We start from the raw sequence: 22,531 nt of genomic DNA, 5'->3' as shown, positions 1-22,531 counted from the left end.
TTTTAACCTTGATAGTGAAATTAAATTGGCAATTATAACTCTTCAGTCATCCTTATAATAAAGCTGCTGCTGCTGCTAAGTCACTTCAGTCGTGTCTGACTCTGTGCGACCCCATAGATGACAGCCCACTAGGTTCCCCCGTCCTTGGGTATAGGGCGCCTTACATGTGCTCACAACAAGATGGTGCCTGACAGATGTCAGGAGGGTGAGGCCCCAGATAACCACAAAAAATTCTGATTGGCTCCCGAACACCTCCTCTTGCATGCTTTAATGTGATTGGAAAGCCTTTTTCAAAAACCCCGCGCTTGCCCCGCGCTTGCCTATATATACAAGGAGCTTACACCAATAAAAGGGAACTGCCTTGACAGAACCCCCGCTGCATCTGAGTGTCTCTCTCTGGGAGAGGGAGGCTGTGTGGCGGGCGGTCTGCTCACCTCTTCTTTGGGGCTTGCTCCTTCGGACCTAGACACCAGGAGGGGCTAATCCCCGGCAGCTCTCTTGCAAGACCGAGGCTCCCCTCAATCTCTGGCTTCTGTCTTGGAGCACTACGGGGCGGGAGAAGGGAAAGGGAGAGAGGGGATCCCACGCCTGGCGCTGGAAGGACCCACACCTGGGATTCTCCAGGCAAGAATACTGGAGTGGGTTGCCATTCATTTCTGAGACCATGATAGAGACATCATTTCTTTATTTTTCCCTTTTTCTTTAGATCCCCCCCCCCATACATTCATACTCAAAAAATAAATTAGCCACATAGAAGAGTCATCAGATAAGAGGTTTCATCACAAACCTAGGAATCTATCCTTTCCTATGCCCATGTTCTCCCTTTTCTTTCCCAGTTCAGTGAAGAAAGAATTCTTCCTTCTATCAATGTCCAGCTCTGGAAAATCTGTTCAGCACTTTCCCCTTCACTTTGTTCTTAAACCATGTGTTATCCGCTCCTCATCCTGACTTGTCCTTTACTCCTCTCAGCATGGAGGTATGTGCCTGTATCCACCCACTAACATAGATGCCCCTCTTGTTTGACATTGCAATACTTTATTTGTTTTCCTCAGGGCATTTATCAATATTTGTGACAATTACATTTATTGTTTTGGAACTCCTGTAATGCTGGCAGTTCTAGTTCTTGACCTAATAGTTTACACAGTTTATATCTTATTGAACTCTTAAATTCTGAGTAATTTCTTTCTCTCATGTGACTCATACTTCAGAAATATCAGGGGGGTTTTGACATATAGATTTATATCACACTTATTTTCTAATTGCATTTGTAATGAAGAACTTATCCTTGTAGTGCCCAAAATGAACTTTCATTATTAGGTTTTGAAGTAAAAATTTACTAAACAAGTTTTTTTTTTCTTTAAATTGCCATATTATTTTATATTGGAATTCAGGGTCATTATTAAAATTATTAACTTGAGAGAACACAAAATGAAGAAGAGAATAGAAATAAGGAAGGAAGGACAGTATTTTCAAGAATAATGTGGATTATGGGTCGAATGTGCCCCCACGCACAGATTCACATATTGAAGTCTTAATCCTCAGTTCAGTGGTATTTGGGAAATACTGAGATTTAGATGAGGTCATGAAGGTGAGGCCCTATGATGGGATTAGTGTCTTTATAAGAAGAGAGAAAGAGAAAAAAACAAAACAAAACAGAGCTCACTAGTATGCCCATGCTCACTCACTTGCTTTCTCTGATCTCTACCAAGTGAGGACATAGCAAGAAGGCAGTCTTATTCAAGGCAGCAAAAGTGGCCTCATCAAAAACTAGACCATGATAGCACCCTGAACTCAGAAGTCCCAGTCTCTAGAACTGAGCGATAAATGTTTGTTGTTTAAGTCACTTAGTTTATGGTATTTGGAGAAGGAAATGGCAACCCACTCCAGTGTTCTTGCCTGGAGAATCCCAGGGACGGAGGAGTCTGGTGGGCTTCTGTCTATGGGGTCACACAGAGTCGGACACGACTGAAGTGACTTAGCAGCAGCAGCAGCAGCAGTTTATGGTATGCTATTATAGTAGCCAGAACTGACTACAACAGTGCCTGGAGATCCCTCAGAATTAATGAAAGAAACAAAATCACGGGTACAGCAGACACAAAGAAGGAAAGATAAACTATCCTTGCCTCACATATTGTATTGAAATCTCAGCAAACTAGAGAAAAAGACCTATGTTAGGTAGCAGTATCAGGGAAGCCTATTGAAGGAGGCTTTGACATTTGAACAGCAAACTAAATGGTGACAAAGAGGGAGCAATGGGAGACGCGAGAGCCGCCGGCCCCGGCACAACCCACCATGCAAAGAGGCACCGCAGAGAGGAGCTACCCCAAGCCTGAGGCCAGGGCTGGCGGCAGCGAGGAGCTACCCCACGTCTATTGGCGGTGGCTGCGCGGGCGCAGGAGGGCCGAGAAGAGCTACTCCACGTTCAAGGTCAGGGGGACGGGCTTGAGGAGATACCCCTTGTCAAAGGTAAGGTGCAGCGGCTGCGCTTTCTTGGAGCAGCTGTGAAGAGATATCCCACGCCCAAGGTAAGAGAAACCCAAATAAGACAGCAGGTATTGCGAGGGGGCATCAGAGGGCAGACACACTGAAATCATAATCACAGGAAACTAGTTGATCAGATCATATGGACCACAGCCGAATGTGGCCCACCGGAGAAGGGAATGGCAAACCACTTCAGTATACTTGCCTTGAGAACCCCATGAACAGTATCAAAGGGCAAAATGATGGGATATTGAATGAGGAATTCCCCAGGTCAGTAGGTGCCCAGTATGCTACTGGAGATCAGTGGAGAAATAACTCTAGAAGGAATGAAGGGATGGAGCAAAAGCAAAACCAATACCCAGTTGTGGATGTGACCGGTGATAGAAGCAAGGTCCGGTGCTGTAAAGAGCAATATTGCATAGGAACCTGGAATGTTAGGTCCATGAATCAAGCTAAATTGGAAGTGGTCAAACAGGAGATGGCAAGAGTGAACATAGACATTCTAGGAATCAGTGAATTAAAATGGACTGGAATGGGTCAATTTAACTGAGATGACCATTATATCTACTACTGTGGGCAGGAATCCCTTAGAAGAAATGGAGTAGCCATCATGGTCAACAAAAGAGTCCGAAATGCAGTACTGGGATGCAATCTTAAAAACGACAGAATGATTTCTGTTCGTTTCCAAGGCAAACCATTCAATATTACAGCAATTCATGTCTATGCCCCAACCAGTAATGCTAAAGAAGCCAAAGTTGAACGGTTCTATGAAGACCTACAAGACCTTTTATAACTAACACCCAAAAAAGATGTCCTTTTCATTATAGGGGACTGGAATGCAAAAGTAGGAAGTCAAGAAACACCTGGAGTAACAGGCACATTTGGCCTTGGAGCATGAAATGAAGCAGCACAAAGGCTAATAGAGTTTTGCCAAGAGAACGCACTGGTCATAGCAAACACCCTCTTCCAACAACACAAGAGAAGACTCTACACATGGACATCACCAGATGGTCAACACCGAAATCAGATTGATTATATTCTTTGCAACCAAAGATGGAGAAGCTGTATACAGTTAGCAAAAACAAGACCGGGAGCTGACTGTGGCTCAAATCATGCACTCCTTATTGCCAAATTCAGACTGAAATTGAAGAAAGTACGGCAAACCACTAGACCATTCAGATATGACCTAAATCAAATCCCTTATGATTATACAGTGGAAGTGAGAAATAGATTTAAGGAAGTAGATATGATAGAGTGCCTGATGAACTCTGGACGGAGGTTCGTGACATTGTACAGGAGACAGGGACCAAGACCATCCCCATGGAAAAGAAATGCAAAAAAGCAAAATGGCTGTCTGAGGAGGCATTACAAATAGCTGTGAAAAGAAGAGAAGCAAAAAACAAAGGAGAAAGGGAAAGATATAAGCATCTGAATGCAGAGTTCCAAAGAATAGCAAGGAGAGATAAGAAAGCCTTCCTCAGTGATCAATGCAAAGAAATAGAGGAAAAAAACAGAATAGGAAAAACAAGAGATCTCTTCAAGAAGATTAGAGATTCCAAGGGAACATTTCATGCAAAGATGGGCTCGATAAAGGACAGAAATGGTATGGACCTAACAGAAGCAGAAGATATTAAGAAGAGGTGGCAAGAATACACAGAAGAACTGTACAAAAAAGATCTTCACGGCCAAGATAGTCACGATAACATGATCCCTGACCTAGTGCCAGGCATCTTGGAATGTGAAGTCAAGTGGGCCTTAGAAATCATCACTACGAACAAAGCCAGTGGAGGTGATGGAATTCCAGTTGAGCTATTTCAAATCTTGAAAGATGATGCTGTGAAAGTACTGCACTAAATATGCCAGCAAATTTCGAAAACTTAGCAGTGGCCACAGGACTGGAAAAGGTCAGTCTTCATTCCAATCCCAAAGAAAGGGAATGCCAAAGAATGCTCAAACTACCGCACGATTGCACTCATCTCACACGCTAGTAAAGTCATGCTCAAAATTCTCCAAGCCAGGCTTCAGCAATATGTGAACCGTGAACTTCCAGATGTTCAAGCAGGTCTTAGAAAAGGAAGAGGCACCAGAGATCAAATTGCCAACATCCGCTAGATCATGGAGAAAGCAAGAGAGTTCCAGAAAAACATCTATTTCTGCTTCATTGACTATGCCAAAGCCTTTGACTGTGTAGATCACAATAAACTGTGGAACATTCTGAAAGAGGTGGGAATACCAGACCACCTGACCTGCTTCTTGAGAAACCTGTATGCAGGTCAGGAAGCAACAGTGAGAACTGTACATGGAACAACAGACTGGTTCCAAATAGGAAAAGGAGTACTTCAAGGCTGTATATTGTCACCTTGCTTATTTAACTTATATGCAGAGTCCGTCATGAGGAACGCTGGGCTGGAAGAAGCACAAGCTGGCATCTATTGCTGGGAGAAATATCAATAACCTCAGATATGCAGATGACACTACCCTTATGGCAGAAAGTGAAGATGAACTCAAAAGCCTCTTGATGAAAGTGAAAGCGGAGAGTGAAAAGGTTGGCTTGAAGCTCAACATTCAGAAAACAAAGATCATGGCATCTGGTCCCATCACTTCATGGGAAATAGATGGGGTAACAGTGGAAACAGTGTCAGACTTTATTTTTTTGGGTTCCAAAATCACTGCGGATGCTGATTGCAGCCATTAAATTAAAGGCGCTTACTCCTTGGAAGGAAAGTTATGACCAACCTAGATATTATATTAAAAAGCAGAGACATTACTTTGCCAGCATAGGTCCGTCTAGTCAAGGCTATGGTTTGTCCCGTGGTCATGTATGGATGTGAGAGTTGGACTGTGAAGAAAGCTGATCACCGAAGAATTGATGCTTTTGAACAGCGTTGTTGGAGAAGACTCTTGAGAGTCCCTTGTACTGCAAGAAGATCCAACCAGTCCATCCTAAAGGAGATCAATCCTGGGTGTTCATTGGAAGGACTGATGCTAAAGCTGAAACTGCAATACTTTGGCCACCTCATGCGATGAGTTGACTCACTGGAAAAGACTCTGATGCTGGGAAAGGTTGGGGGCTGGAGAAGAAGGGAACGATGGAGAATGAGATGGCTGGATGGCATCACCGACTCTGTGGACATGAGTTTGAGTGTACTCCGGGAGTTGGTGATGGACAGGGAGGCCTGGCGTGCTGTGATTCATGGGGTCGCGGAGAGTCGGACAAGACTGAGCGACTGAACTGAATTGATCAGGGAAGCCTATTGAAGGAGGCTTTGATATTTGAACAGCAAACTAAATGGTGAGAAAGAGGGAGCCATGCAGCCTACCTCAAAAAAAGCAAGGAGCCAGTGATCTGGAACACATTTCCAGGAGAAAAAGGAGTGGGAAGTGTGCTTGGAAATTTAGGTCAGTCGTGTAGATCTTAGAGTTTCTGCAGAAGAGGTTGTATTATTTTTTCCTAAGTGTGATGAAGTTATTGGAGAGTTTTGAGCATGTGGATGTTATGAATGTTTACTATTTAAAATGGTCACTTTGTCTTGTGAGGACTGTACTGCATTGGATCAAGTACTGTATTGGACGTGGAAGGACTGCTTGTATCAGTGGCATTGCCATCATCTGATGAGAGTGGATTGGAATAATGTGAAAGAAGTAGAGAGGTGGCAAGGAGTTGAATTGGGAATATGTTTTAAATGGATAGCATTTAAGGCTTGTTCTTGATTTGGATGTGAGTATTGAGTAAACCACAGGAAAAAAGAATAGCTTCTGTGAGTTAGGAAGATTCAGGGGTACAAAGCAAGAATTTTCTTTGCAGTAATGCATTTGAAATTAAAATTAAAGATTATATTAAAAGTCATTTGGAAAAGGTATGTAGACAATTGGGTAAATGTCTTAAGTTCAGGTCAAAGTTACGGCTAAACATTTATATTTTGGATGTTTCACCTTATTTGTGAGGTGTACATGTGTGTGCTCAGTTACGTAGTCATGTCCAACTCTTTGTGAACCCCTGGACTGTTGCCTGCCATTCTCCTCTGTCCATAGGATTTTACAGCCTAGAGTACTGGAGTGGTTTGTCATTCTGTTCTGCAGGGGATCTTCCTGATCCAGGGATCTAACTTGCATCTCCTGCACTGGCAGGCAGATCCTTCACCATCGAGTCACTTGGGAAGCCCAATTGGAAGCCCATTTATGCTACAACCAACATAAATAATATATGCTGACTATAGCAGGTGATCAACTGATCAGTGGGCTCCTTGTTCTGGGGAAGCAGGCAAACTTCTTCCTAAAACCAATTATATTAACACAACTAATGTGGTCTGAATGTTTATACCCTCCCAAACTTATCTGTAGAAAGACTAACCCCCAAAGTGATGGTTTTTAAGAGGTGGGGACTTTGGGAGGTGATTGGCTAATGAGGGTAGAACCCTCATAAATGGGATTGTTGTTGCTCAGATGCTAGGTCATGTCTGGCTCTTTGCAACCCCATAAATTATAGCACTCTGTCCTATAGGCTTCTCTGTCCTCCACTGTCTCTTGGAGTTTGCTGAAATTCATGTTCATTGAGTCAGTGATAACTTTAACAATCTCATCCTCTGTTGCCCCTTTCTCCTTTTGCCTTCAATCTTTCCATCAGGAGCTTTTCCATTGAGTCAGCTCTTTGCATCATGTGGCCAAAGTATTGGAGCTTCAGCTTTAGCAAGAGTACTTCCAATGAATATTTAGGGTTGATTTCCTTTCAGATTGGCTGACTTGATATCTTTGCAGTCCAAGGGAGTGTCAAGAGTCTTCTCCAACACCACGATTTTAAAGCACCAATTCTTCATCACTCAGCCTTCTTTATAGTCCAAATTTCACATCTGAGCATGACTACTGAAAAAAACAATGGTTTTAACTATACACACCTTGGTTGGCAAAGTAGTTCCCTTGTAAAAGAGGCCCAGGAGGGAGCTCCACTGCCCTTCTATGATGTGAGATATAGTGAAAAAATGTCCATATATGAACCAAGAAGCCTTCACCAAATGTTGAATCTGCCAGTGCATGATCTTGGACTTCCCAGTCTCCAGACCATGAGAAATAAATTTCTGTTGTTTGTAAGCCACTCAATCTGTAGTATTTTGTAATAGCAGCTAGAAGGAACTAAGATAATAATTGAAAATTATTTCTGTGAGAATCACCTTGTTTCAACCTGATCTTTCTGATCATGCCTTGCAAGTATACCGAGGGCTACAAGTTGATTTAATTCAAATATTGAATATCAGTTTTACATTACATTTCAACTATGTTTTATTAAAGAGTAAATTAATAAGATTCTGCTCTAATATTAAATATTATTGATGTTTGTCTACTTTAAAATTCCCTTCCCAGTGGTCTTGCGTTAGTCTATGGAATTGGTTACAAAGAGACTGGGGAAGAAAAAAAAAAGACAAAGCTTTCTATTTCCATTTTCTTATCCCTCAGAGAGATTCTCTGCTTTTCTTTCCCTTTTAGCCAAGTTAATAAAAATGTAGCAAAATATTGAGTTTTTGAACCAATATCATCTCCAGCTGGCATGGGGAGCATCTTTCTATGGCCTCACTGCAAAATGACACAGGGAAGCTGTCCATTCTCATTAACTTTACAAGCCAGTCTGCTACAAGCATCTGGTTGTAAATTTGCCAATAATGAACAAGGCTGGGATATACCTCCTGGAATCATCGCTTTCAACATATTGGGTATTCAGTATACTCTTTCCTACATTTCTGATCTTTTGCCAGCATTCTACTTTTTAAGAAGAGCAAGGGATGTCAGAAGATAAAATGACAGGAGGTAGACATTGCATTCTTTACAGACTGGTGTAGCACATTAGAACAGTTCCTCAATTTCTTTACTTACAACAAAGTGTACCCAACTACTGATGAGCCTGGCTACAACAAATTTTGTACTGGAAACCTTAGATTTCCTACACATCCAAACCAATCATCTGCTTGGATATCTTCACTATAATATCCATCATTAGTACTTCTGTAAATTGACTTCACCCCTCTTTTGGCAAGCTGATTTGTTAGCAGTGAAAGCTTTCGTTCACAGTAAATGCTCATTAATGTTGAACTTGCATTTTTAAAGCCTATACTTTGACTGGAGAAATTTTTATTTCAAATATAAGTAGAGACATGGGCTTTCCTGGTGGCTCCATTTGTAAAGAATCCACCTGCAATGTGGGAGACCTGGATTTGATACCTGGGTTGGAAAGATGCTCTGGAGGAGGGCATGGCAACCCTCTCCAATACTCTTGCCTGGAGAATCCCCATGGACAGAGCAGCCTGGTGAGCTACAGGCCATGGGGTCACAAAGAGTCAGACATGACTGAGCAACTAAGCACACACACACACACACTCACAATTTCATTGCAACAATGTTTGCAGTAACCAAGATATGGAAACAACCTAAGTGACCATAGAGAGATGAATGGATAAAAAATTATGATGTGACATATATGTATTTTCTCTCTTATATGTGAGGTTTAAAAACAAACCCAAACAGAAAACAAGCTCATAAATACAAAGAACAGATTTGTGGTTGCCAGAGGAGTAGGGTGGAGGTGGGCAAAATAAGTGAAGTGAGGGTAAAAGATACAAACTCAGTTATAAAATAAGTCATAAGCCTTAAGGTACAGCATGGTAACTACAGCTACTGTATTGCCTCTTTGAATGTTGCTATGAGAGTATATCGTAAAAGCCTTCATCACAACAAATGTTTGGTGTTTGTGATATCACTATGTTTAGTAATGTTAATCGATCTGTTGTGATCATTTTGCAATATATACAAATATTGAATCATTATGTCATACACTTGAAACTAATATAATATTGTGTATCAATTATGCCTCAATTTAAAAATATAATATAATCCTTTTGGTTGCAATGGTGAATGGGATTGATTACTAATTTCTCTTTTCAATTTTTCATTGTTAGTGTATAGAAATGCAAGTGATTTTTGCATATTGATTTTGTATCCTGCAACTTTGCTAAATTCACTGATTAGCTCTAGCAATTTTCTGATACTATCTTTAGGGTTTTCTCTGTACAGTATCATATCATCTGCAAACAGTGAGAGCTTTACTTCTTTTCTGATCTGGATTCCTTTTATTTATTTTTTTCTTCCTTTATTGCTGTAGCTAGGACTTCCAGAACTATGTTGAATAATAGTGGTGAAAGTGGACACCCTTGTCTTGTTCCTGATCTTAGGGGGAATGCTTTCAGTTTTTCACCTTTGAGAGTAATGTTTGCTTTAGGTTTGTCATATATGTCGTTTACTATGTTGAGGTAGGTTCCTTCTATGCCCATTTTTTGAGGAGTTTTAGTCATCAGCAGGTGCTGAATTTTGTCAAAGGCTTTTTTCTTTGGCATCTATTGAGATGATCATATCGTTTTTATCTTTCAATTTGTTAATATGGTGTATCACATTGATTTGCATATATTGAAAAATCCTTGCATTTCTGAAATAAGCCCAAATTGATCATGATGTATGAATTTTTTGATGTGTTGCTGAATTCTGTTTGCTAAAATTTAGTTGAGGGTTTTTGCATCTATTTTTATCAGTGATATTGGTCTGTAGTGTGTGTGTGTGTGTGTGTGTGTGTGTGTGTGTGTGTGTGTGTGTGGTCTTTGTGTGGTTTTGGTATCAGGGTGATGGTAGCCTCGTAGAATGAGTTTGGAAGTTTTCCTTCCTTTGCAACTTTTTGAAAGGGTTTTAAAAGAATAATGCTTTTTAGAAGGCATTGCTCTTCTCTAAATGTTAGGTAGAATTCTCCTGTGAAGCCATCTGGTCCTGGGCTTTTGTTTTTTGGGAGATTATTTTTTTAATCACAGCTTCAATTTCAGCGCTTGTAATTGGGTTGTTCATAATTTCTATTTCTTCCTGGTTCAGTCTTGGAAGATTGAACTTTTTTAAGAACCTGTCAACTTCTTCCAGGTTATCAATTTTATTGCCATATAGTTGTTCATAATAGTCTCTTATAATAATTTGTATTTCCTCATTGTCTGTTGTAATCTCTCCTTTTTCTTTTCTAATTTTGTTAATTTGATTCTTCTCTCTTTTTTTTCTTGATGAGTCTGACTAAAGGTTTGTCAATTTTATCTTCACAAAGAACCAGCTTTTAGTTTTATTAATCTTTACTATTGTTTCTTTCATTTTTTTCATTAATTTCTGCTTGAATCGTTATGATTTCTTTTCTTCTACTAATTTTTTTTTCTTCTTTCTCCAGTTGTTTTAAGTGTAGGAATAAAATCACCATATGACATGGCGATCCCACTCCTAGGCATATACCCAGAGGAAACCAGGGTTGAAAAAGACACATGTATCCCATTGTTCATTGCAGCACTGTTTACAATAGCTAGAACATGGAACCAACCTAGATGTCCATTGACAAATGGATGGATAAAGAAGTTGTGACACATAACACAATGGAGTATTACTCAGCCATAAAAAGGAATGCATTTGAGTCAGTTCTGATGAGGTGGATGAACCTAGAACAGAATGAAGTGAGTCAGAAAGAGAAGAATAAATACCAGATTCTAACACACATATACAGAATATAGAAAAATGGTACTGAAGAATTTATTCACAGGGCAGCAATGGAGAAGCAGACATAGAGAATAGACTTATGGACATGGGGAGAAGGGAGAAGAGGGTGAGATGTGTGGAAAGAGTAACATGGAAACTTACATTACCATATGTAAAATAGATAACCAAGGGAAATTTGCTGTATAGCTCAGGAAACTCAAACAGGTGCTCTGTATCAATCTAGAGGGGTGGGATGGGGAGGGAGATGGGAAGGAGCTTCAAAAGGGACGGGATATAAATATACCTATGGCTGATTCATGTTGAGGTTTGATAGAAAACAATAAAATTCTGTAAAGCAATTATCCTTCAATAAACACATAAATTAAATATAGCATATTTATATAATATATATTATATAAATATTATATATATTTATTATATATTTATATATTATATATATATTTATATATTAATATATATTACTATAATATATATATAGTATAATGTGGGCTTCCCTGGTAGCTCAGTTGGTAAAGAATCTGCCTGTAATACAGGAGACACAGGTTCAATCCCTGGCCTGGGAAGACACCCCTGGAGAAGAGAATGACTACCCACTCCAGTATTCTTGCTTGGAGAATTTCATGGACAAAGGAACATGGTGGGCTACAGTCCATGGAATTGCAAGGAGTCAGACACTACTGAGTGGCTAACACACTTTCTTAATAATAATGTAATATAATTTCTTAGCTTTTAGCAACATTATAGTGAACCAGGGCCAATGACTTGATCCCAGAGGAAGCTGAGATGAATTCAGGCACAAGATAAAACTCCCATATAGGTGTTGTGTTACTAGTACTGAAGAGTCATAATCAAAGTATCACTAAGAATCTCATGTCAAGCTGCCTTATATAAGTTATTTTTTTTTAAAGCTTCATAATTCGTTTTTTGCTTTTTTCCAGCCTTGTAGGATAGCTTGCAGTATAGCTTGCAGGATCTTTGTTCCCCAACCAGGAATCAAACCTGGGCACCCTGCAGTAGTTCAGAGTCCTAAATTCTGGACCATTGAGGTACCCAATAAATTTCATAATTCCTAAATTAAATATAATACTGAATTCAGAGCACATAAATAAAAAATATATTTTAAGACAGAAAAAAATATTCATAGTGCTTTTTGTACACTTGTGCTTTAAGCACTTTCAATTGCTGTCTAGAAACTCTGATTTCTACTAGTCAAAAGATTATTGCGTATCATGAAAATAGAAGTTACACACAATCAAGAAACCACACTTAGTTATATTATTCATCTAGGTTTTTCTTGAGTGAACACAGAAAAATAAAATATATTCTCAAAACCAGAACCAAATATTCATCTGCTAAAAGGCATAAATAAGTTACTAATTCCTAATATTTTAAAAATGCTTTCAAATATATCACATCACTGATTATTTTCAATAGACCTTTGAGAAACATACTACTATAATCCTTTTAGAGATAAGGTTAAAAGAGATTAATACACATTGTAAATGGCTAAAAAATATAGTCTCAAATCCAGATCCTGTAGTAGCAGGTGTTCCCCATAACAAAGCTTCCACAGCTGGAGAATAGGCATAATTTTTATAAACCTTGATTATACTACTGGCTCACTATTCTTGAAAAGTCTTAATCACTCAATCATGTCTGATTCTTTGTGACCCCATAGACTATAGTCTTCCAGGCTCCTCTGTCCAAGGGATTCTCCAAGCAAGAATACTGGAGTGGGTTGCCTTTCCCTTCTCCAGGGGATCTTTCTAATCCAAGAATGGAACCTGAGTCCCCTGTATTGCAAGCTGATTCTTTACCATCTGAGCCACCAGGGAAGAGTAATATTCTTGAAACATAGACTGAATTGCTTTAGTTAATGTGGATGTATGGATGATCTTTTACTATTCTATCCAGATATCTTGCCCTGCTCACTTATATCCAACAATGCAAGGGGTGCGGGGGAAAGGAGGCTAATGCTATTGGGGCAAGCTGTGACCATATTTTTAATTATTTATTTTGTAAATTAATTAATTTATTTTAATTAGTATCTTTACAATACTGTGATGGTTTTTCCATATATCAACATGAATCAGCCAAAAAGCTTATTTTCATAACTGGAAAATTTAAAATTAAAACACATTAATATACATCCTAAGAGAGAATGTTTGCCAATATTTGAATTATTCTGCTGGTATATAATTATATTAGCTAATATAATTCCTTCCCCAAATGTGAAATCTGTGAGCATCATAAGGAAAGATTCCCCACAGCAACTGTGTAGATCAGATTGAAATTGAAGATAAAATAGATCCACACATAACTGCAAATCCATAGCTCTTTCTACTATGCAGTTAAATTCAAATATTAAAGATTTCGTGAGTCCATTCAAATATTAATTTGAATAATAAGAGATAATTAAATTATCTCTTAGTTGAATCAGCTAAGAGATTTGAAAAAACTGTGAGCTATATAAAAATATATGTGGTGCCAACTTTTCAATATTTCAAACTTGGTCATTCTGCTCTGTCCATTTTAATAAGATTTAAAAACTTTTAGTGGTCATCACTGTTACTCCATATTTTATTGTTTTCTCTGATGATTTATACCAAAAAGTGGGAAAGATATCATCAGTATTTCACCCCATAGGGATCCAGGAAAATATTGTTTTTTGAGACACTTCTAAAAGTTATGGATTACTGGTAATTCTAAATACTTACTAAACTTATTAAAATAAGTTGAGTTAATCACCAAGTTAAGAAGAAAAGGCAATCATTGTTATAGCTGATAATTCTTGGATTGCTGAATTTCTGTGTTTTTGAGCTTCTTAACAGGAAAGATAAAATAGTGCTTGGGAAATACAGAAAAATAGAACACATGTACACCTGGGGCAGATTCATGTCAATGTATGGCAAAACCAACCAATATAATATTGTAAAGTAATTAGCCTCCAATAAAAAAAAGAAAAATTGGCATTATACCCCATCTTGGAAAAATAAAAAAAAAAATTGAGTATAATTTAACTACATACAAAAAATACAATTGCAAAAAAAAAAAAATTAGAAGTGAATCTTTTAAACCTCTAAACTTACAACTGTTTCTGTTTTCAAACTTACTAGGAAATCTTGAAAAAAATGCATTTGCCTTACATTCCACTTCTCTTTATATCTCTAGTACTTAATCCACTACCTGAAATACAGTGCTTAAAAACATTTTCTCAATTTTAATGTTTCATAATGAATAGTATTGATTGCCAAAACTTAAAACTCTAAGGTGTTGAAAAGAGCATTACAGCCCCATAAAATGTTCCAAATGAACACCTTGCCATCCTGATAAAATTCTTCCAAGAAGGGGAAAATACTCATATGTTTTGTGATCCATTGGCTGAAAATATTACTTTGTGCTTTGTCATAACAGGCTGTTGTGCTGTACAGACTTATGAATACTGGCTTATGTCCAGTTTGCATAAGAGATTAATTTTATCAAAGTCTCTGAAGATAAAAGGCTTAGGCCAATTCATGTGACTATGGGCACATAGCATATCCAATATGAACAAGCTTACAAAGAAACAAAGACTGCCTCTTTCATGGTGGAAGATATATGTGCACAACTACTGCAAGCTTCAGCAATACAAGGAAAATTTGGAAGACTTATTTTAATGTGGTCACCAAAACCAATTCCTTTTTTATTTTCCTAAATGAAACTTCTGAGCACTGATTAGATAAGTAGAGAAATACTGCCAGGACTTGGAGAAAAACATCCTCCATAAATTAATGGTGAAACAGGGCTAGAGCATGAAATACCCTTCTTCCTAAGAACATGACTTTCAGTGAAGCAGAATCTCTTATCTCTTCCCATGATTCATTTCTTTGGCACTCATCTTTCCCTTGGGGGATTTTTCTATAGCGGGATTTTGGCCATTGTGTAACAAGACCGTGAAGGGGAAAATGGAGCCAGATTTGGCAGAAGTTGTTAGGTGGTGGCATTCATCTTAACCTTATGTTTAGAAATAGGTAATCGAGCCAACTGCCAGACATATTTGTTTGGTTTGTAGGAAAAGCCACTCAGTCACACAGTGGTGTTGGAAAGGATGACATATCTGTCTCTTGGGGAGAATAAGAGGGAAGAAGTCATGACATATCCTTCTTTTTGAGGAAGAGAAGGAGGGAAGTCACTGATATTCTATCGCTCTGTTGGTAGTTAAGGCTCACCTTTTATGTTTTTTGTCAATAATTCATAATTTGCTTTCTCAAAAATTAAAAATGAATATTTGAAGTCAAGTTCTTAGAGGAAAATCTATATATATATATTAAAGTGCAGAAAGCAAGGTTTTTACTTTTTCCAAAATTCTCCATATTGATGATTGAGAATTATGTCCTTTCATTGTATTTTCCCCTTTTACATTTATTAGGATATTACACAATTATAAGAACTCCCCCATTATAACTGCAAATTATATCCTTTTTGTTTTACTTTCTGAAGACCCTAAAATGTATTTCTCATGAAAAAATATATGTAAACACTTAAGAGAAGGAAAAGAAAATAATACCAAAATAGTTCAATTTTTAAAATTTTCTTTCCTTTAGCCAAGTAAATTCCAAACTTGCAAAAACAGAGTTTTAGTTCAGGAGCCCTATTTAGCATACATACAAATGCAAAGATTATCTTTTCTAGTGAAAATAATCTGAGTACTGGAAAATCTACCATCATAAATATTTGCTCCTTAGTCTCATGTATTTTATATGGAATTTTTCTATTGTATCTTGTATTTTACTCTTGCAAATTAAATCCTTCAGCAAATAACTCAGTTCCCACTTTAAGCAGTAAATACTTGAGGTATTTGTATGATGGGTATCATAAACTTATAATATTGTTAATTCTGAAGGAAACTTGTTCAGTGATCATTTTAATTTAGGATTAGAATATCTTTGTAAAAATCATCTACATTTTGGCTCTAATTTTCACTTGAGAATTCCTATGTAAATAATTTCAAAGGAAGCAGAAAAAAGCAATCTTATTCCCTTTTTTGATTAATGTATAAGATAAATGTATCTGAAAAATGAAACTTTAATGAGTGTGCACAAGTACTGTTAACTAAGTATGTAATTTTTATAAATTATTGCAATTTACTCTTATAGGAAGAAAGTTTTAATATTCTTATTTTACAGATGGAGAAAATTATACTTAATGACATTAAATAACTTACTTGAAGTAACACAACACAAGTGAATACTGGATCCAGAATGCTGAAAATCTTTTAAATCATATTTTGAACACCATTAAACTGATGGCAGAATTTCTCCTGTTCAGTGTCTTAGTGACAGGCAAAGCTATCTTGTCCCCTTTTGGAATTACTTTCTCTGTAGTTTAACTCCCAGGACCTTTATTACTTTTATGATCCTTAAAGCAGTCTGCCTTTATCGTAGACATTAAAAGCTTGTCTTAATACTATTGGAGATTTTAAGTTTACATCAGGACCCATGCCTTTTTTCTATGTTAATAACAGTAGGTAATCAATAGTGAATGAATGCTTGTCAAAAGTTATTATCTTTTGTAAAACATCACAAAGATTTCTTAACACCTTGTTCATTATATAAAGGTGACTTTTTAGATTAGTAAGCAAACATTGGATCAGTAACTCACCGTATCTTAACCATAATTTTTTAAACTATCGCTTCTCTTTGCTCTATCACATTAAGAATTCTAAATCTGATCTCCTGGTTGTCCTATTCTGAAGACTTCCATTAAATTTTTACAAACGTTTATTTCATAATTGTTGTTTTACCCTACTTAGGTTCAACAAATACCACCACCTCTGCAAAGAAAGGCTTGTTTCATCCTTGGCAACATCTACTTTCCTCTTTTTTTTTTTTAATTTTTTATTTTATATTGGAGTATAGTTAATTTACAAAGTTATGTTAGTTTCAGATGTATAGCAAAGTGATTCAGTTAAACATACACAGACACACACACAGACACACATATATATTCTTTTTCCATTTAGGTTAGTACAGAATAATGACTTCCCTGTGCTATACAGTAGGCCTTGTTGGTTATCTATTTTTAAAAAGTGTGTATATTTCAATCCCACACTCCCAATCTACCCCTCCCCCTCCCCCCGGTAACCATAAATTCATTCTCTAAATCTCTGCTGCTGCTACTGCTGCTAAGTCACTTCAGTCGTGTCCGACTCTGTGTGACCCCATAGACGGAAGCCCACCAGGCTCCCCCGTCCCTGGGATTCTCCAGGCAAGAACACTGGAGTGGGTTGCCATTTCCTTCTCCAATGTGTGAAAGTGAAAAGTGAAAGTGAAGTCGCTCAGTCGTGTCAGACCCTTAGCGACCCCATGGACTGCAGCCTACCAGGCTCCTCCATTCATGGGATTTTCCAAGCAAGAGTACTGGAGTGGCATGCCATTGACTTCTCCGCTCTACATCTCTAGGTCTGTTTTATAAATAAGTTTCATTTGTATCATTTTTTAAAGATTCTGAATATAAGTGATATCATTATATGAAAGACAAATATTTTTCTCTTTCTGACTTACTTCACTTAGTATGATAATCTCTAGGTTCATCCATGTTGCTGCAAATGGCATTATGTCACTATTTTTAACGGCTGAGTAATATTCCAGGGTGTGCGTGTGTGTGTGTGTGTGAGTGTGTGTGTGTGTGTGTATGCACCACATCTTTATGCATTTATCTGCTGATGGGCATTTAGTTTGCTTCCATGTCTTGGCTATTGTAAGCAGTGCTGCAGTGAAAATTGGGGTTCATGTATCCTTTTGAATCATGGTTTTCTCTGGATATATACCCATGAGTGGGATTTCTGGATCATATGGAACTCTATTTTTAGTTTTTTAAGGAACCCCAACACCGTTCTCCATAGTGGCTGTACTATGCCATGTTCTTGGATTGGAAAATGCAGTATCTTCTTTCAGTTACCCAAAACCCAATTTAAGACTTTCTGACCCCCATCTCAATTATCAGTTTGGCTTCCCTTCAAACAAAAACATATGTCTCTATCTTTACCCATATTTCTATGTAAATATGTCCAATTCTTCCATATGTTTAGTTCTTGTCTAAACAAGACTCAAAAATTTCTGAACGAGACATGATCTATCTTTTACATGCCTTTAACATCATGAGGAACGCTGGGCTGGAAGAAGCACAAGCTGGAATCAAGATTGCTGGGAGAAATATCAATAACCTCAGATATGCAGATGACACTACCCTTATGGCAGAAAGTGAAGAGGAACTCAAAAGCCTCTTGATGAAAGTGAAAGAGGAGAGTGAAAAGGTTGGCTTGAAGCTCAACATTCAGAAAACAAAGATCATGGCATCTGGTCCCATCACTTCATGGGAAATAGATGGAAAAACAGTGGAAACAGTGTCAGACTTTGTTTTTTTGGGCTCCAAAATCACTGCAGATGCTGATTGCAGCCATGAAATTAAAAGACGCTTGCTCCTTGGAAGGAAAGTTATGACCAACCTTGATAGTATTTTAAAAAGCAGAGACATTACTTTGCCGACCAAGGTCCGTCTAGTCAAGGCAATGGTTTTTCCCGTGGTCATGTATGGATGTGAGAGTTGGACTGTGAAGAAAGCTGATCGCCGAAGAATCGATGCTTTTGAGCTGTGGTGTTGGAGAAGACTCTTGAGAGTCCCTTATACTGCAAGGAGATCCAACCAGTCCATTCTAAAGGAGATCAATCCTGGATGTTCATTGGAGGGACTGATGCTAAAGCTGAAACTCCAATACTTTGGCCACCTCATGAGACGAGTTGACTCACTGGAAAAGACTCTGATGCTGGGAAAGGTTGGGGGCGGGAGGAGAAGGGGACGACGGAGAATGAGATGGCTGGATGGCATCACCGACTCTGTGGACATGAGTTTGAGTGTACTCCGGGAGTTGGTGATGGACAGGGAGGCCTGGCGTGCTGTGATTCATGGGGTCGCGGAGAGTCGGACACGACTGAGCGACTGAACTGAACTGAACTGAACTGAATATTGATCTAAACTTGTAGTACTGAGAAATATTAAGCAAATATGGAAGTAGAAAATACTAAAATAATTAATTTCCATTGTTAGACAAATTAGTGCCAATTTCCCAGGCTTAAGAGCTCTATCACTTTTTTTGCCAATGTTCTGAGTCAGTTACTCTAAATGTTTTTTATTAACATACTACACGATCAGCAGATGTTCACTTATACTGAATTGACAACAGGCTCATTCATGTCAAGGTTTATTTGTATAACCATCTTGTCCGACCATATGCATAACCATTTGATCTGTGGGAGTTATCAGTTCACTTATATTATTCTCAGAATGGTAGACAGCTAAAATAATGCTGGGATTTTATGAAAGTGCTCCAGATGTTTAGCACCAAAAATTTAGAATTTGAAATTCAAATAGCACATTATACATTATTAGATCTGTTTAGATCTGCTTCCAGAGACTCTTAAATACTTGCTCTTTTCTTTCTATCTCCCTAGTGCACTATATTTCTTTGCCCCAAATGGAAATACATATTGACATTTGTAAGATATTACTGGCATTAATTCTTATTCTAAAATATATAATGCATTCATATAGAGTGAAATAGATCATAAACTCCTACCAATTATTACTTGCTTATATGAACCAATAAAACAAGTGTGAATAGTTTTAAAATAAGTGACATACAACTCTATCAAAAGTCTGAGAAGCAAGCTACCATATTACTAGGTTTCTAAAAATTGAATGTAAAAGCAAGATGATTATACTACAACCAGAAATTTGGGCTCATTTATATAAGGAAACTAGATGATATCTATAATTGGACACAGCTGGACATAACTGGACAGATCATGGGTTATAATCCAAGGGAAAAAGCTGCCTGTTGCTGCTTTGAATATCTAGAGGGAACATGGGAGAGGACAGGAAGCACCAGACTGGTTGATAACGTTTTTTGGTTTAAAAACATTGTTGAAGAGAGGTGCATCCTCTATAAAACAACACAGTTGATACTATAAATAAAATTCCTGAGTGAATCTTTCCTGGTAACACAGGTCATTGCTGGGAATGGGGAAAACATAACATAGCAGGAACCACTGAGCACCTTGTCTCCTCACCCTGCAGAGAAGGCTAAGATGGTGAGGTGAGAAGGAGAGGTGAGAAAAAATCAGAGTGGAAGGTGGAAATTCTTCTTGATACACTGTATGCATCAAAGTTTGATTACTTACGCATCAAAGTTTGATCACTATATGCATATACTGTATGCATAAAGTTTAATCACTTAGTCAAGATTTTCCAGACAAAAATTGCTTATTGTTTAACTCCATGTGTTCCCTCCACTGGGATATCCTAGCTACATTTTGCCTGTGGAGATCAGGGCAACCACCTGTGTGTTACTTCCCATTCTGAAGAATAATCTTAAAAAGACTAGCACCATGCATGGAGCTGCTTCATGTATTAACATGGTACATTGTATCATTAGTTTGCTTGCTTGGCCTCCTTACATTTCTGTGTATATTCTAATGTCATTAATTAATGCCCAGATAGTCAAAAGATTATAAATGACATCTATTACTACACAATTAATAGATGCTCATTCTAAAAGAGAACTTTTAATGCAGATAAGGTCACCAGATGTCTTAAATACTTCCCAAATGAAGTCAGTGGTTGAGGGGTCCCTGTGGCTCACAGCACTATTGGAAGGTCCAAGCTACACCCAGGCAGACACTCACACAGCAAATTTCAATGGATTAGCTGACTGGCAACTTAATCAGTTTAAGGTATGCTATACTCTTTTGGAGAAGCTAATTTAAAACAATGTTTTTATGTGCATGTGATGCAAACTTAGAAAATAGGTTAATATCAGACCTTTAACTCTATGCACAAATAATTTCCTACAGGTGGCATTATTGGGAGTGAGAATAGATTCACATTTCCTGATAGTGATCAGGTGATAATTTCCTCAAGGAAAATAGTAGATCTAGGTTAACATAATTTTTCAGAAGTAATATTGTTAAGAGTTGGATTTTATCTTTCTAATACATACATGTTGAAGTTCTAACCACTAGTACTGAAAAATGTGACTGTATTTGGAAACAGAGCCTTTAAAAAAGTGATTCAGTTAAAATAAGGTGGGACTTCCCTGGCAGTCCAGTGGTTAAGCCTTTGTCTTCCAATGCAGGGGATGCAGGTTTGATCCCTGGTTTGGGAACTAAGATCTCACATGCCTTATGGCCAGAAAAACCAAAACATAAAAAAGAAGCAACACTGAAACAAACTAAAGACTGTAAAAGTGGTCCACAAAAAAAAAAAAAAAAAACTTTATAAAAAATAAAATAAGGTTATAAGGATACCTGGAGTAAAGTAAGTACTTTACTTAGAGAGTAAGAGACCAAGAAAGTTTGATGAAAGCAGATGAGATTAAGAAGAGTTAGCAAGAATACACAGAAGAACTATACAAAATAGTTCTAAATGACCGGGATAACTATGATGGTGAAGTCACTCACCTAGAGCCAGACATCCTGGAGTGTGAAGTCAAGTGGGTCTTAGGAAGTATTACTACAAACGAAGCTAGTGGAGGTGATGGAATTCCAGTTGAGCTATTTCAAATCCTGAAAGATGATGCTGTGAAAGTGCTGCACTCAATATGCCAGCAAATTTGAAAAACTCATCAGTGGCCATAGGACAGGAAAAGTCAGTTTTCATTTCAATCCCAAAGAAGGACAGTGCCAAATTTTTTCAAACTACCAGAAAATTGTACTCATTTCACATGCTAGTAAGGTTATGCTCAAAATCCTTCAAGCTAGGCTTTAGCAGTACATGAACTGAGAACTTCCAGATTTACAAGCTAGGTTTAAAAAAAGCAGAGGTATCAGAGATCAAATTGTCAATATTCATTGGATCACAAAGAAAGCAAAGGAATGCCAGAAAAGCATCTACTTCTGCTTCATTGACTACACAAATTTTGACTGTGTGAATTACAACAAAATGTGGAAAATTCTTAAAGAGATGGGAATACCAGACCACAATACTTGTCTCCTGAGAAATCTGTGTACAGTTCAAGTAGCAACAGTTAGAACTGGACTTGGAACAATGGATTGGTTCAAAGTTGGGAAAGGAGTAAGACAAGGGTGTATATTGTCACCCTGTTTATTTAACTTATATGCAGGCTAAATCATGGGAAATGCTGAGATGAATAAATCACAAGCTGGAATCAGGATTACCAGGAGAGAGACATCAATAACCTCAGATTTGCAGATGATATCATTCTAATGGCAGAAAGTGAAGAACTAAAAATCCTCTTGCTGAAGGTGAAAGAAGAAAGTGAAAAAGCCGGCTTAAAAGTCAACATTCTAAAAACAGAGATCATAGCATCTGGTTCCATCACTTCATGGAAAATATAAGGGGAAAAAGAGGAAGCAGTGACAGACTTTGCTTGGGCTCCAAAATCATTGTGGATGGTGACTGCAACCATGAAATTAAGACGCTTGATCCTTAGAAGGAAAGC

This window comes from Moschus berezovskii, chromosome 12 (genome assembly GCF_049115385.1).
Source record: "Moschus berezovskii isolate FMDL1 chromosome 12, NW_MosBer_1.0, whole genome shotgun sequence".
Lineage (NCBI taxonomy): Eukaryota > Metazoa > Chordata > Mammalia > Artiodactyla > Moschidae > Moschus > Moschus berezovskii.
The sequence above is the reverse complement of the archived record's forward strand: the minus strand, read 5'-3'. Positions refer to the sequence as shown.